Source organism: Pinus tabuliformis, chromosome 3_1 (genome assembly GCF_031772625.1).
Source record: "Pinus tabuliformis cultivar Carrire ecotype Pingquan chromosome 3_1, CPIR1, whole genome shotgun sequence".
Lineage (NCBI taxonomy): Eukaryota > Viridiplantae > Streptophyta > Pinopsida > Pinales > Pinaceae > Pinus > Pinus tabuliformis.
In genome coordinates, this window is record NC_142301.1 from 692417531 (window position 1) to 692432857 (window position 15327).

A 15327-nucleotide genomic window follows, 5' to 3' on the forward strand; every position below is an offset into this window, starting at 1 on the left:
ATCTTGTTGCAGGAGTTTGATATTACAATCAGAGATCGACCGGGGAAGGAGAATCCTGTAGCTGATTTCCTCTCACGAATACCAAAATCAGTTGAAGCAGCAGCAGTCGAGGACTAATTTCCAGACGAACACTTATTTGCTGTCGCTGTTCAGACTCCCTGGTACGCTGATGTTGCTAACTATCTTGCAGTAGGTAAGCTTCCAAAACATTTAACCCCCAATGAACGGAAGCAGATTGTTCAGAGAAGCAATCGATTTTCGTGGGTTGGGGGCTATTTGTTTCACACAGGAGCGGATATGGAAATCAAAAGATGTATTCGAGAGGACGAGATCTTTGATATCTTCAAATCCTGCCATGACGGGCCATGTGGAGGACATTTTGCTGATCGAAGAACAGCACATAAAGTATTACAAACGGGATATTACTGGCCTACAATTTTCAAGGATGCGAAAAAATTTGTCCAGGCCTGTGATAGCTGTCAGCGTGCAGGACGACTTGGTCCAGCCGACGAAATGCCTTTGCAGCCTCAATTAGTGATCGAACCTTTCAAACGTTGGGCTCTGGACTTCGTCGGACCCATCAGCCCGCCATCAAACCAAAGAACCTACGTTTTGGTGGCAACTGAATATGTTACCAAATGGGTTGAAGCGGAGGCATTGACTAGAGCCACAGAAGATTCGATAATACAGTTCTTGTTCCATTTGTTTGTACGTTATGGTCTTCCGAGGGAAGTAATTACAGACGGAGGACCACAATTTGTGGGGCATCAATTAGCTGCAACACTTAATAACTATCGTGTCCAGCATAAAATTACTACCGCATACCATCCTCAGGCAAATGGGCAAGTGGAGAGCAGCAATAAGGCAATAGAGTCTATTTTGACAAAAACAGTCGCCTCACATCGGCGTGATTGGGCCGCCCGACTACCCGAGGCACTGTGGGCTTATCGAACCACATGGAAAAGCACCACCGGCTATATACCATATCACTTAGTGTTTGGAAAGCAGCCCATTTTTCCTATAGAATTCGAGATCCAAACGTTGCGAACGGCCCAAGAAGTCGGATTGGACTTAAGTGAAGCACAGAAAAATCGATTACAACAAATTAATGAATTAGATGAAATAAGGCTCTCTGCATTACAAAATACAACACTCATTCAACAGCAGCGAGCCAAATGGCATGATGCGCTTATCAAAAACAAGATATTTCATGAAGGAGACTGGGCTCTGTTATATGATTCTAGATTTCAAGATTTCCCGGGGAAGCTTCAGACTCGTTGGTTGGGACCATACGAGATTCAAAAAGTCCATGACAATGGGACCCTTACTCTGATCACAATCGATGGGTCTGGATATACATTTAAGGTAAACGACCATCGAGTTCATCTGTATCGCAAACCGCTCACTCGGGAATCTTTTTGTCAGCAGCTATGCCAAGATACTAACATTGAGATTATGGGCGAGGAAGCAAAAACTTCCTCACCTATAGATCAGTAAGAAATTCATCTTTTATTACCACATCTTGTATATAAGATTGTAAATTTTGTATATATGTTTTTAGTATTTGTGTGTGCTGTTCCTTTTCAAAAGGAACAACACTTGAGTGTTTTTGCTGTTCCTTTTCAAAAGGAGCAGCACTTGTGTGTTTTGTTGTTCCTTTTCAAAAAGGAACAACACCTTTTGGTTTTTGCTGTTCCTTTTCAAAAGGAACAACACTTGCGTGTTTTGCTGTTCCTTTTCAAAAAGGAACAACACTTGTGTGTTTTTGCTGTTCCTTTTTCAAAAGGAACATCACTTTTTGGTTTTTGCTGTTCCTTTTCAAAAGGAACAGCACTTGCGTGTTTTGCTGTTCCTTTTCAAAAGGAACGACACTTGCGTGTTTTGCTGTTCCTTTTCAAAAGGAACAGCACTTGCGTGTTTTGTTGTTCCTTTTCAAAAGGAATAGCACTTGCGTGTTTTGCTGTTCCTTTTCAAAAAGGAACAACACTTGTGTGTTTTTGTTGTTCCTTTTTCAAAAGGAACAACACTTTTTGGTTTTTTCTGTTCCTTTTCAAAAGGAACGGCACTTGCGTGTTTTGCTGTTCCTTTTCAAAAGGAACAACACTTGTGTGTTTTCACTTGCGTGTTTTTTCTGTTCCTTTTCAAAAAGGAACAGCATTTGTGTGTTTTTGCTGTTCCTTTTCTAAAAGGAATAGCACTTGAGTGGTTTTGCTGTTCCTTTTCAAAAGGAACAACACTTGCGTGTTTTTGCTGTTTCTTTTCAAAAAAGAACAGCATTTGTGTGTTTTTTCTGTTCCTTTTTAAAAAGGAACAACACTTGTGTGTTTTTGCTGTTCCTTTCAAAAGGAACAGCACTTTTGTGTTTTTGCTGTTCCTTTTCAAAAGGAACAGCACTTGAGTGGTTTTGCTGTTCCTTTTCAAAAGGAACAGCACTTGCGTCTTTTTGATGTTCCTTTTCAAAAGGAACAACACTTGTGTGTTTTTGCTGTTTCTTTTTAAAAGGAACAGCACTTGAGTATTTCTGGCTGCTTTTTTTCAAAGGAAGCAACATTTGTGTACTTTCGCTGTTTTTTTAAGGCAATGCATCAGATGAACCCCTCCTCACCCTCCCTTTCAAAAAGGGGTAGCATTCTCTTGTCCCTTTCATATAAAGGATGTGTTGTCCATCCTCTTTCCAAGGCCATAAGTAGCAGCTATACATTTATGCAATGAATATAAAATTCAGAATATATCGAGATCAGCATATCATAAATCGCTATCTTTAACAGCCCTAGTATTGGTGCAACAACAAAGGAAGGATCTACACACTCATCATTTTTGCTGTCATGGTCTCACCTCCTCTGCCTTGTTGGAAAATTTTATCATGTTAAGTTCCTACAATTTTCTCTATTATTACTTGGAAATACGAACAGAAGATTTATACCTTCCTATTGGGATGACAAGACTTCTTCCGCCATTCCCACTCTTAAGGAGGGCTGAACCACCCTTATGTGTTATTACACAAGAGCAAAGTCTGTGTTAAAAAAAAAAAAAAAGTATTTGTCAAATGCAGGATAGGGGGTTTCATTAAAGAACCAGCCTACTATGATCATAAGATTGGAAGCGAAGTGGCATTCCCATCATGGCCACCACACCAGGGATATGGTCCAACGGGTTCACTACATAAACAAACCTTGGAACAGGGGGTCTCATCACGAGCCGGCCTGCCCACGTTTCGCGCCTCTCTGGTGAATAGCATCATGGTTATCTGGTTACCAAGCCAGCATGATGGCCTGCATTTCGACAAGAATTGCTCTTCAAAAATACACAAAGGACCATGGTTCCAGGGTGAAATAAACAACTCTGCCAAGGTTATGAACACCTGTCGGCAGCAGAGCTCTGTTAATGGTATCGGAGTCGTAATATATACACCAATTTGGATCATATTAAATACTTCTTTCTATCCTTGTAATAATGATATCTTACATTTTGATGGATACGTCGCATGAATATCTATCACTACCAATCATGGCAGAGGTATTGACTATGACTACCTTAGACCTTATATGAGTGCCAGACGTCCTATCCTCCTGTTTTGCATCACATCACGCAGGCTTATGCAAAACGCGATCTACCTGTTGCCTCGATCTCGGTATTTCTTTGTCTAATCTGAAACATGGCAAAACTCTACATGTTGTTCCTTTATGACTTGGTGACGGGATGGCGGCTCCTCCTTCATTTGATGGCTGGGACAGCCTATCATATTGCAAGGGGGGTCATTACTCCGCCGGCCACATGGTAGCACACCATTCAGAAATGATATGGTAAGAAGGTACGATATGGGTAAACGGCATGATAATACTATTTTTGCAATAAGTTGTTATTTACAATCAATTTTCATGCATGCTCTGTGTTTTTTCTAGCTGCGATTACGTTCTTTGCGACAGGTAATTGCTGTTCCATCTAGGAGCCCGAAACAGAACCATGGGAGGCAAGGCTATCAGAAGCGAGCCTAGTGAGCTAGTAGTCTCCGAAGCTGCTCGGGAAATCCTAGAAAGGGCGGGGTGGCTAACTTATTTTAGCCGCCTGCGTGAATCAAATGAAACTGTGGCCATGGAATTCCTGCAGAATTTGCAGGAAGAACACTCCGTAGTGGGTGGAAAGCAGATAACGGTCACGAAGGAAATAATCGCAGAAGTAACAGGAATACCAGCCTCATGACCAATATGGACGACAAAGAAAGAGAGGTTGCAGAAGATCATAGAGATTTTCCAAGACGAAGGACAGAATCTAACAGTGAAGGGAAAAGGAGTGCTGCCGGAAACGTTAGGAGAACCTTGGAGCGAATTGGAAAAAGTGGTGCAGAGCTACATCACCTGCGAGGAAGGAAATGAACCTTCTGACTCTGAGGCCGAGGCCGTCTATCCGAAGGCAGCCACTGAGCAGCCAATTCAGGAGGAGGAGATGGAACAATTGGGGGGCAACCCTCCACAGGTCGCCGTGGAGGAAGAAGAGTTGGCCACTATCTTGGCCAGCCTGGGAGATTATGCTTCACCTTCCAGTCCAGCAAACCCTCCTGAAGGACCCTCTGGGGAAGAGACGCATGAAGAATTGCATGAAGAAATGGTAGGAGGAGAAAACCTCCCTGTTGTTGACAAAGAAAATGTAAATACCAACCAGGAACAATCTGTTCCCAAGACACCAGAAGAAAACCCACCTGCTGATGACGTAGGGAATGAAAACGCTTATCGGGAACAGTCTGTTCCCAAAATGCCAGAAGAAACCCTCGATGAAAGAGGAGCAGAACTGAGGGCCACTCATACGCCCACTACCGAGGCAAGAGAAATTAAGAAATTGAGAAAGAAATAGCAGAGACTACTGAATATTATAGCCCATCTTCGGCAGAAAATTAGAAGTTTGAAAGCCAGTCTGAGAATAAGAAGGACTGTAAGGAGAAAAAGAAGAACAAATGCAACAGGGTCCTGTCAGAAGAGAAGGCAAGGGGCTTATAGGCGTTTCGTAGCTGATAGACCTACGATTGTTCCAACCAGCACTGAAGAACAAAATGTCGTTCCATCTGATATGGAACAGCAGAATGCCGTTCCGGAACAGACTGCTGTCCCAAATAGCCCATTGGGACCAACTGTCGTTCCAATCAAAACCGAGCCGCAAGATGACATTCCATTTACAGAGGGGCCATCGTACCCCTTTATTCATGTGAAGAAAGAAAGGGAAAACAAAGAAGTCCAAACTGAGGCATCACCTTTAGGGATAATTCGGGATACGAATTCCAGGCAGCGAAACGTGAAGGTACAGGTAAGACTCCCTGCCTCTGAGAAATCATGGAAAAAGGATCCAAAAACCAAGGCCTTACACCACGAGATGAAGCAAGCCCAACAGGAGGCTGACCAGCTAAGGGAACAAATGATCCCTCGAGAAAGATACGAAGAGTTACAGCAGGAAGCTGAGCAGTTAAAAGAACAAATGATCCCTCGGGAAAAATATGAAGAACTGCAGCAGCAACTGCGGAACATGAGTCAATCAGAGAGTCAGGCCTTTGAAGGATGGCAGAAGGAACAGGAAAAGGCTGCCAAGGTAACACGTCGACTAGATGTTGTTATTAAACAATTGGACACTGTATGTTTGCTGTATAATGATGTTTTGACTTGCAGGGCCCCTGCAAAGAATTATGCTTTATTTCTCCTTGAAATATACTTAAAATTGAAAATAAAAGCTGTCAGGGCAGGTGCCCCTATTCAGATTAATATTGTTAATGATTTTATTGATTGTTGCAAACATTACGGGGTTAAGGTCCAACGGTTGCTATGTGAATTCTATTTGCACAATATGGTGCTTGAACAGGAAACTGATTTAAACCCTGGGCCCTTCGTGGGAGATATACAGCTCCAAGCCTTTGTTTCATTTGGGGTCAATCAGTTAAAGTGGCTCAGGGCTTATAATGCCTTTCAGAGGCAAGAGCACAGCCTAGATCTATGGGTCAGGGCCGAGCCTAGAGACCCAGTTCACCTATGGCAATCACACAAAAGCCTTATGAGAATCCCGGGCGTCATGTAATTGCTAGGACCCATGCATGAGGATTTGATCCGAAATAGCATGGAATATTTTCTGGCTATTAAGGATTCTGCCCTGGATGCTGCCAAATTCCGCTATTGGATTTCTACCCCAAGTATCCAGCTCAGGGAGCCATTCAAATACGAGAATTTTGAGCTGGCTGCTGAACGGTTGAGCCTTTATGGCCAGCGCATTTTGCAAGCTGGGCCATCTTGGTTAGGATACCGGTTCCGTAGCCCAATTATTTGGCATCCTGCACCTGGGTACCAGGCCTTGTATGATATGCCTGCAGATCAATTGAATCACTTCTTTGATAATCTGGTTGCTCACCATGGTTGCAGACCTCCTCACGAGATACCCTCTCCCGCCTATTCTCTTACCGCTCTCCATGTTAATTATAACGTTTTCATGAGGCCATGAAACAAAGTAAGCCGGGGGGTGTGTAGAGCATTGGAAAGGTATGTTTTAATGAATAATTTAGTGGTGTTTCAAGCAATGTTTGCAACCTTTTCTTTGTTATAAACTAGGGAAAATGTAATGAGAATGAGCACGAATGACCCAATCACTAATAGTTATCTTCTCTATGCAGAAAAAGACAAAAGTAGGAAGGCGCGGTGCAAAACTGGAGTTCCATGAGGAGATAATGGCCGTCCCTCCAAAACCAACTAAAATCCAGACCAGGGCGAGCAAATCACGGCAGATCAATCTGGGACGAGATAAAGGACTGTCAGTTCGGAAGACTAGGCAAAGAAAAGAGAGGAGTTAACAGTTTAACAGATCCCTCAGGATCTTTGATCCTGAGGGATCGTTACTTTCAATTATTTTGTTGTCTGGTTAACTCCGCCATTACTTGTATAAAAAGGGGCAGCATTGAAGACTTTGGGGACTTTTTTATTATCTTGCATCTTTACTTTCTGTTTACAGACTTCACAGTCCGTTAAATTCAGACTATCGAGTCTCTTTGAGACTTAGTTTTGCTGTACTATCATTGATGCGTTAATATAATATATTTGGTGTTACTTTCTCCCTGCGTCTGAAGTAAGTTACGGCGGTGTGCCATTGGAAGCTAAGGGCCCGGCTCCAATGGACACTGGCTGATTGTATCATTACAGTTTGGCTTTGTGTGGTTTGTTTATTGTTCTTAATAATCTGATATACTTATATGTTGTTCCATACTCGTTCATCAGTAGTTTTTCCTTTTGTAAATCTTTGTAACAAGTTCACATCATATTTCTAGAATTGGTCACATAACATTGTTCTGAGTTGTTCACTTCTGTTACAGAATTTATAGGTGGAATGTTTTAGCTACATATGGTTGGAGTGACGATCATAAGAAGATGGAATTAACGTTGTAGGTGGACTACTGGTGATCATTTCAGATTATGTGTACATATGATCGACGTTTCCTGTTTATTTGATTCAGCTGTCTACTTTTATATATGATTGACGTTTCCTGTTTATGGTGGTTTGCTGTTCCATTTGGTTAAGCTGTTTACTTGTACAAAATATTGCTCTTTCTTTGTATATAAGTTGATGCCAAGGATTGAGAGTGTTGAACTCGCGAGACTTAGTTTCTTTACTGCTGTTCCATTTCTGCATTGTCGTTCCATTTTTCTTTCCTGCTGTTCCTTTTTACTTGCATTCATTGGTTTAGTGTGGGAGGAGGATCAAGGCTGTCGAGAGACACAGCAGACGCTATTATGCTCCCAGATCCATGATCCATACTCTAATTCCTTTTCCTTCATCAGTTTCTAGAGGGATGGGTTACTATTTCCGTACCCTTGACTGGTAAAGTTGTTGCGTGTGATTTCTTTCTGCAAAAGTAATTTAGCCATAGCTTAGCATCCGTTTACTCTTGTATTTCTTAGACCTATACTACTAAGCATTACTCTGAAAAATAGCCTCAAATTGAGATACCCTTTACAATAACAAAACGCTCCCGGATTGACTTGTAATGTGAGATAACTAGAGGTGAAAAAGGCCCTTGTTACAGCTCTACACACACTCAGTTGCAGGGGTTTGCACACTTAATTGTAGACTTGCCAAGGCCTCCTACGCACTCAATTGAAGGAGCCTTCCCCTTTCACCTAAGTACAGGAAGTAGAGCCTTCTTGCCTTAGCACTTGCACAAAAAAATCATTAGCTTGACTGGTCTATTCTTGGTTTCCTTCTCTAGATTTGCTATGACTCAACTATATAAAACTTTTTCAATATAATACCATGGTCTCCAGCCAATGGGTGAGTCTCAAAACTGACCTATATACTTACCCAAACAAGGGGTTAAAGCCCCTTTTGCTCCTATCTAGCTGTGTGCCCCACATCCACATTTCATGAAGACTTTACATTCTTTACAAAAATTTTACAAAATTGGGTTAAATTAACCCCAAAACTGACCCTAGGGACCCTATCCCAATAGCCCCCAACACAAATATGGTGACTTTCCCTCGAGTCACTTGGCCGACGCCTCGATCTTGCTACAGAGGCCACCTAGTTCACCCTGTAAAGTTGTTATGTTAGTAGCACTCTGCACCGTGACCTCCTGGACTTCCTCGACAAACTTTTTTGTCGTCCAACCTTCCACTGTTAGGTGCATTGTCCTCTATGTCTCCTGCAGTACCTTTAACTTTTCTTGAAGCGATAGAGTAAGATGGCATGCTTCCTCTATCCATGGTTGTAATCTAGCCTTTAGAAGGGACTATTTCCTCTGTAGTTCTTCCGTCTATGATCAGGATGGGCTCCCCTAGCCATAGGCCCCCATCCGGAATGATCATCTGTTGATTTTCCATGCGCAACCGAATAGGAGACCACTGCAATGCAAGTCTCCCCATCCTTTCCCATGTCTGCTTAGGTAGGACATTCACATCAGGCCCAATATCTAATATTTCTTGGTCATTTCATATTCACCTATCTACATAGTCAGCCTCATCTCATGCCCCATTCACTTCTTATGCTTACCAATTTTCCTCACAGTACACTGTTCAACAAGAGTCTTTTATTTATTTGCGCGCTTATCGATTAACTCTTGAAACCCCTCTACTACTTTCTGATTGCACAGTGATCTAGGAGGATCTCAAGACACTAAGGGGATGGATAAGGCTTGAATTTTAGAATGGTAGAAAGGAGAATTTGGTGGCATTAGTTGATAGGGCTCGTCTTCCTGATCGCGATGGCACGAACGGTTCGTCAATCTAAGCTCGTATGCAAAAGATAGAGCTCTTCAAAGATTGGTATGGCAGGGGAAAAATGGGGCCCACAGTGTGCCACATGGCATCCCAGTCAGCATGTGGGACCCACATGGCAGCCTTCAAGTCTTGACACTTGGCATCCCTCCAGTGGCCTCCTAAACCTGCACAAGAAAACATGGGATATTTTGGTTATAACTAAAATTTTTATATAGTTATCCAAATTAACTATATAAATAAAAATATATATAACCAAATCTAAAACATATATATATATATATATATATATATATATATATATATATATATATATATATATATATATCCCAAACGAAACAAACCATATAATATATGGTTATATCGTATACCATAAATTATTAGACAAACTTTAATATATATAACCCAACCGTTATGGTATATGGTTAAAACAAAAATTATAATATGTATCTCCAACCATTTGATAACACAAAATGTATATGGTGGAGTATGGTACAGGGGAAACCATAGAAAGTTAAACCAAACGATCAACGATGGGTACGTTGTGGCTTGATTAGGTGGCCACGTAGGTGGTCCCGCCACCCAAAGCCACCCACCATACCAAATATATCACATGGATAGCCACCGACCAAAAAAGTTAATGCATTTCATATGGTGTTGGTTGGAAAGGGATGGGTGCGGGTCCCGTAAAGTACAGGCCCACCCCCCAACAATGATATAAAAATATATGGGTTATATATGGTTGTATATAGTATGCAGTTGGGGTAAATTTATATGTGTGTAAAAATAAACCATAACAACTTTTTATGGTATATCCGCCCATATTATTACTTAAACATAAGATTTTTGTCAACATGGAGGAGGGAGAGCAGAGGTATAGTAGCCCAGGCACGGAAATCAAGACAAAGGTAGTGGAACCATGAGCATTCAGAAAACACTGGTGGAACCATGATTGGCTAAACTTTGGCAGGAGGGTGATTTTTGTCTAGACTCAGAATTAGGAAAATTTTATATCGTGTTTACACCTCTCGGCGACTGTAATCCAACGGTGGTGTCAGTTTCTACAACAGAGCTCTCCAATTTTCAGGCATTTTCAGCATGGAGGTGTAATGCTCCATTTTTGTAACTGATGAATGCAACTTCTTTTGATGCAATTTTTGATGAATGAAGGCCTCCCCATTGATCGAGCAGGGCTCGGAGATGTAGTCCAGGACGGACGAACTCTGTTATCAAGTTCTTGTCTTCTTTTATTCTTATGCTCTTCTTCTTATTTCTCTCATATGTGCACATTTAAAGTTTCTCTTTGGTTAAACTACAAACTGTGTATATAATTCTTTTAATGCATCTATAAACAAAAGATAACCTAGATCACTCAGTAAATTCATACAAGTCTTCAGAAAAGTAGCTAATACTGAAGGATCTACCTCTTGCATCACACTAGTCTCTGGCATTTTCTCCTGACTTCCTGAGGTACAGCCTCAGCGAAGTTCTTCTTTGCTTCCATGAAGGTTTCTTTAACGCGTTTAAGATCAAGGTCTACTTCCTTTTCACTCTTCTTGAGAATGGTTCCCCATTAATCTTCGGGAGCTGAATTATGCCACCATCCGTGATCTCCTTAATAACATATGGCCCCAACTAGTGCATTTGAATTTTCCTTGGAAATTTTGTGAAATTATTGTCATATAGCAACACTAAATCATCTATCATGAAAGTGCACAACTTAATATGCCGATTGTGCCATGCCTTCTGGTGTTCCTTTTGCACTTGCTGGTGAAATCCTGACAACGAAACCATTTGTTGGCTTAAGGGGACTTGACCCAAGTTCAGAGTTGTTCGCGCCAACCAACAAAACCCTAACTGCTGGCCCTTTCAGAAACAACCCTCATAGTGCAGGCTATAGTCTCACTCGAAGTAGTATTGGGGGATGCTAGAACTAGGTTTTTACATCCAGAGATAGTGTAATAAGTGGTCTTAAGATCTTGTAGCCCAGATTTGCCTTTGGGCAGATTGATATCCTTCTAGGGCTCACTACTACAACTCTAAGGAAACGACTTCTAGACCTTCACGAAGGTCTGAAATCAGACTTTATAGATCCTAAGTAAGTTGTCTATCCACTTTTGTGCACTATTTAATAACCCTAGTTTTTCCTTCATGTAGATTTATTCAATTGTTAGAAATCATAATAGAATTAACCCTGGTCTTCGCAAAAATAGATAATCACTTAGTTCATGCATAAATATTATAGATTCAATGATTCGCATCGTATTTAAAAATTATTTCATAGAAAACATAACATAAACACAATTAACAATAATACTCAGATGAAATATATTTCTCCAAAATTAGTCTTTATTCAGTTCTAGTGTTCAATTTATAGACTTCTCAGCTCTGCGCACTCAGCTGCAGGGGTATGCGCACTCAACTGCGGACTTACCAAGGCCTCCTGTGCGCTCAACTACAGGAGCCTTCCCCTTTCACCTAAGTATAGGAAGCAGAGCCTTCCTGCCTTAGCACTTTCCCAAAACAATCTTTATCTTGACTTGTCTATTCTTGGTTTCCTTCTCTAGACTCGCTATGACTCAACTATATATAACTTTCTCAATACAATACCATGGTCTACGGCCCATGGATGAGTCTCAAATCAACCTATTTACTTATCCAAACAAGGGGCTAAAGCCCATTTGACTCCTATCTAGTTGTGCGCTTTGCATCCACATTTTGCAGAGAGTTTACATTCTTTACAAAACTTTTACAAACTCCTTCATCTTCTCAGTCAACTCCTTTTCTCCACTTTTCCCTCCAAACTCCTTGGCAAGGTCCACCCCTTTGTAGGGCATCTTTATTATTCGATGAATGAGCATATCTTTAATTGGGATGGGTTCCCCAAGCCATAGGCACCCATCATGTACCAGTGTGAGCATCTAGCGCACACCCCATATTGATGATTGATATGTGAAAATGTGACACACAAAGCATGTGCAGCAGCCAAACCTTCTCAACACATCTGACCCACTTCATCGGTTTCAACTGCGTAACTCTAGTTTACTCATATTAGATTTTATTCATATACTTCCTAGTAGACAAGTGTGGGAATTTTTCATGGTCCGTGAGATCCCAATATTCCATCTTTAGCACCAGAATGCATGCTAATAACATGCCATCTAATTCAACCTATTCAGGAAATAGGGGCGTCGAAACCATGAATTTATCGGAATCAGGATATTTGGTGACTTTGGTTTTTCCTTTCCACAGAGGGATATACTCCAGGAGCTGTGTGATAGGCTCATCCTCCTCAGCATCTAACTCTTCCACACCTTGGAGTTCTTCTTCCTCCAGGTTAACCACTTTCTCCGGTTATTTATCTTTTTTCTCCTTCTGCCGCACTTATGGGTTCTTCCTCGGTGAATGTCTCATTGGCATCAGTTTCTTTTGTTTCTATTTTGCAGTTGATTGCTTCGACCTATGAAACCTCAGCGCCGTAGGCACGCTGGGCATAGCTTCCCTACTTGTTATCTAAAGGCCTGCCACATCAGAGACGACAACTTCAAAACTCACTGTTTCTGTAGGATTTCTGTCAGTCATTTTGGAAAGAATTATCTTCTGTTTCCACTCTGGTAAGGTTGCAAATATTGGGCTTGATGCTAAATCCTCCAAGAACTAACGACTCATAAAATTCAAACAAAAAATCTCACAGATAATTCTCAAAGGGAAAAGTGTTCTTTTTCGGACCAATATGCTCAATTTATAGGAGGATTCAAATTCAAATCCGACCGTTCCCACCAATTTCTGATCATAAATGCGGCTTTGGCGACAGATATTCAAATATTTTCACCATAAATGGTGCCTACCCACTCCTCTTAATGGAATGTTGGCCATCAAATAATCAATAGTAACTCCAACGACTACTTTTGGACCCCTCTGCATGACATCGTCCTCCATGACACAAATTCAACTATCGCAATCCTATCTTCTGTTGTGCAACCTCCCTACCAAGTGCTTCTCTTCTTCAGGAAGCATAATTTATAGTCCCACAATATATTGCAAATTCCTAGATTACTAAGATTGTCCTGCTACCATATAGTAGTTTCAACCTAGTAATCCTGGGTTGGGATATGCGATAAAGCTTGGAGTGTGGGTCTCGGTTTAGGGCCTAGTGATCTGGTGTGGATTGGTGTAAACCTTGAGAGACTAGGAGACAAGGAAGTTCCTCATGGTGTAGGTGGAGAAATACAGTGGCATCCATTCTTGTTTGGCCTAGTGATCAAGTGGAGATCATGGTAAACCTTGTTATTACATGTTCATTGTGTTGACCTAGTGATCTAGGATGGATTACAGTAAATCTTGGTTTTTATTGATGAGGGTGAGGTGGTTTAGCCTCAGGATGCCCTGGTTGCTTCTTTTGGTTTGAGTCCCACATTCATGCTTGGAATATGCCACGGGGTGTTGGAAACACTGAGAGGGGGGTGAATCAATATTTCTTAGCAATTATCAATTTTTAATCTTTTTTTAGAGAAATAGTTAATCTTCAGTTATTATTATTGTTTTTCTTCAGGTGATCATAAACAATAATCAACAGTAAACAAAATTATACAACAATGAAAAAAGATAAAACAAAGGACACAAAAATTTTTAGGTGGAAAACCTCCTTTGGGTCAAAAACCACTGAATGCTTCTTTAATAATTGCCTTCTCCCTATTAAAACAAAATTGATTACATCCATATTTCATCTACAACTGAGGGAGGCGTTAACCTCCTAATTCATAGGATACAGCTTGTAGGATGATAATAGACCTTAATATCCTATTGCAACCAGAAGGAAGCCCCAACACCCTGTAGATTAGGCCACAACCTAATGAGTTCCCCGATACTCTATTTACTAGATTCTGTCGGAAATGATGCTTTGTTTCCCTGTTAGTTTATCAGCCACAACTGAATGGATGCCACAACGCCCTGTGCAAGCCACTACTTTCCCTAGCACCACCCTGCCACCCTGAAGTTTTCTCAAGCCACAACCTAAAGGTGACTCCAATCACCTGCCTTGTACCACCCTCCCACCCTGAAGAGTCGACGAACGAAATTTCACAATTTTCAGACTGGATCCCTTGGTGCTTTGAATAAATATAGTAAAAATGTAAAGAATATGTTGTATATCTGTCAAATCCTGGTAGCCATTGATCACTAAACAATCAAACTGATCACTCCACAATGTTGCACATCATCGTCACTGCTCAACTGCACATCATTGTCACTTCTCAACTGCGTGTCACTATCACTGTACATTTGACCACTACTTAACATCAATAGCTCAAAACACTAGCTACCACTACACATCACGAATGAACAAGTGTCAAGGCTCATATGCAGACAATCATACTTCACTCTATTTCACTATTCCAAATTGCTCACAATGCTGCAACCATTTGGAACTGCTATCAAATGATGGCACAAACCCATGTGCCTTAGGTCATCCCTATGACCTTCAAATATTTCTCTCAATATTTGTTCTCGGAGAGCTACTAGCATACGTTTAAACACTGCTGCTCAATTGGTCAAACCATGTTATCCATATTTACGTCAATATGCTTGTACAACTGGATGATATTTTCTTCAAGTCCTGCTGCCCAACAAGGTTACAATTGTGTCATCTGTACACTCTCTCTAGGTCATCACTGTCATATGTCTATGTTCCTTAATCCATGGGTCAAGTCAATAAGCCACGTCAAAGTTAAGGTGTCAATTCAATGTTAATGTCTTAGCTAGATTTCAAATCAATAGTAATGCAATATTGTCATATTAGTGTCTTAGTCAAGTATAGTTAAAGTCAAGACACTTATCAACTAGATGTATAACGTATCAATGTGCCACTTGTTGTCTCATCACATATAGTCACATCACTTGTTGACACTATACCACTAGATGCCAATCCTAACAGGTTGTCAAGGAAACTGCTACAATAGTGAATGCCGAGATAATTTCAACTGTCATGCTATTATTCAAATTCATCATTTGCTTAGTAGTTGTATTCAGGTCACTGTATACATTAGTTTTCACCTTAATACAAGGTCATTCCAATAGACTAAACAAAACCCTAACAAAA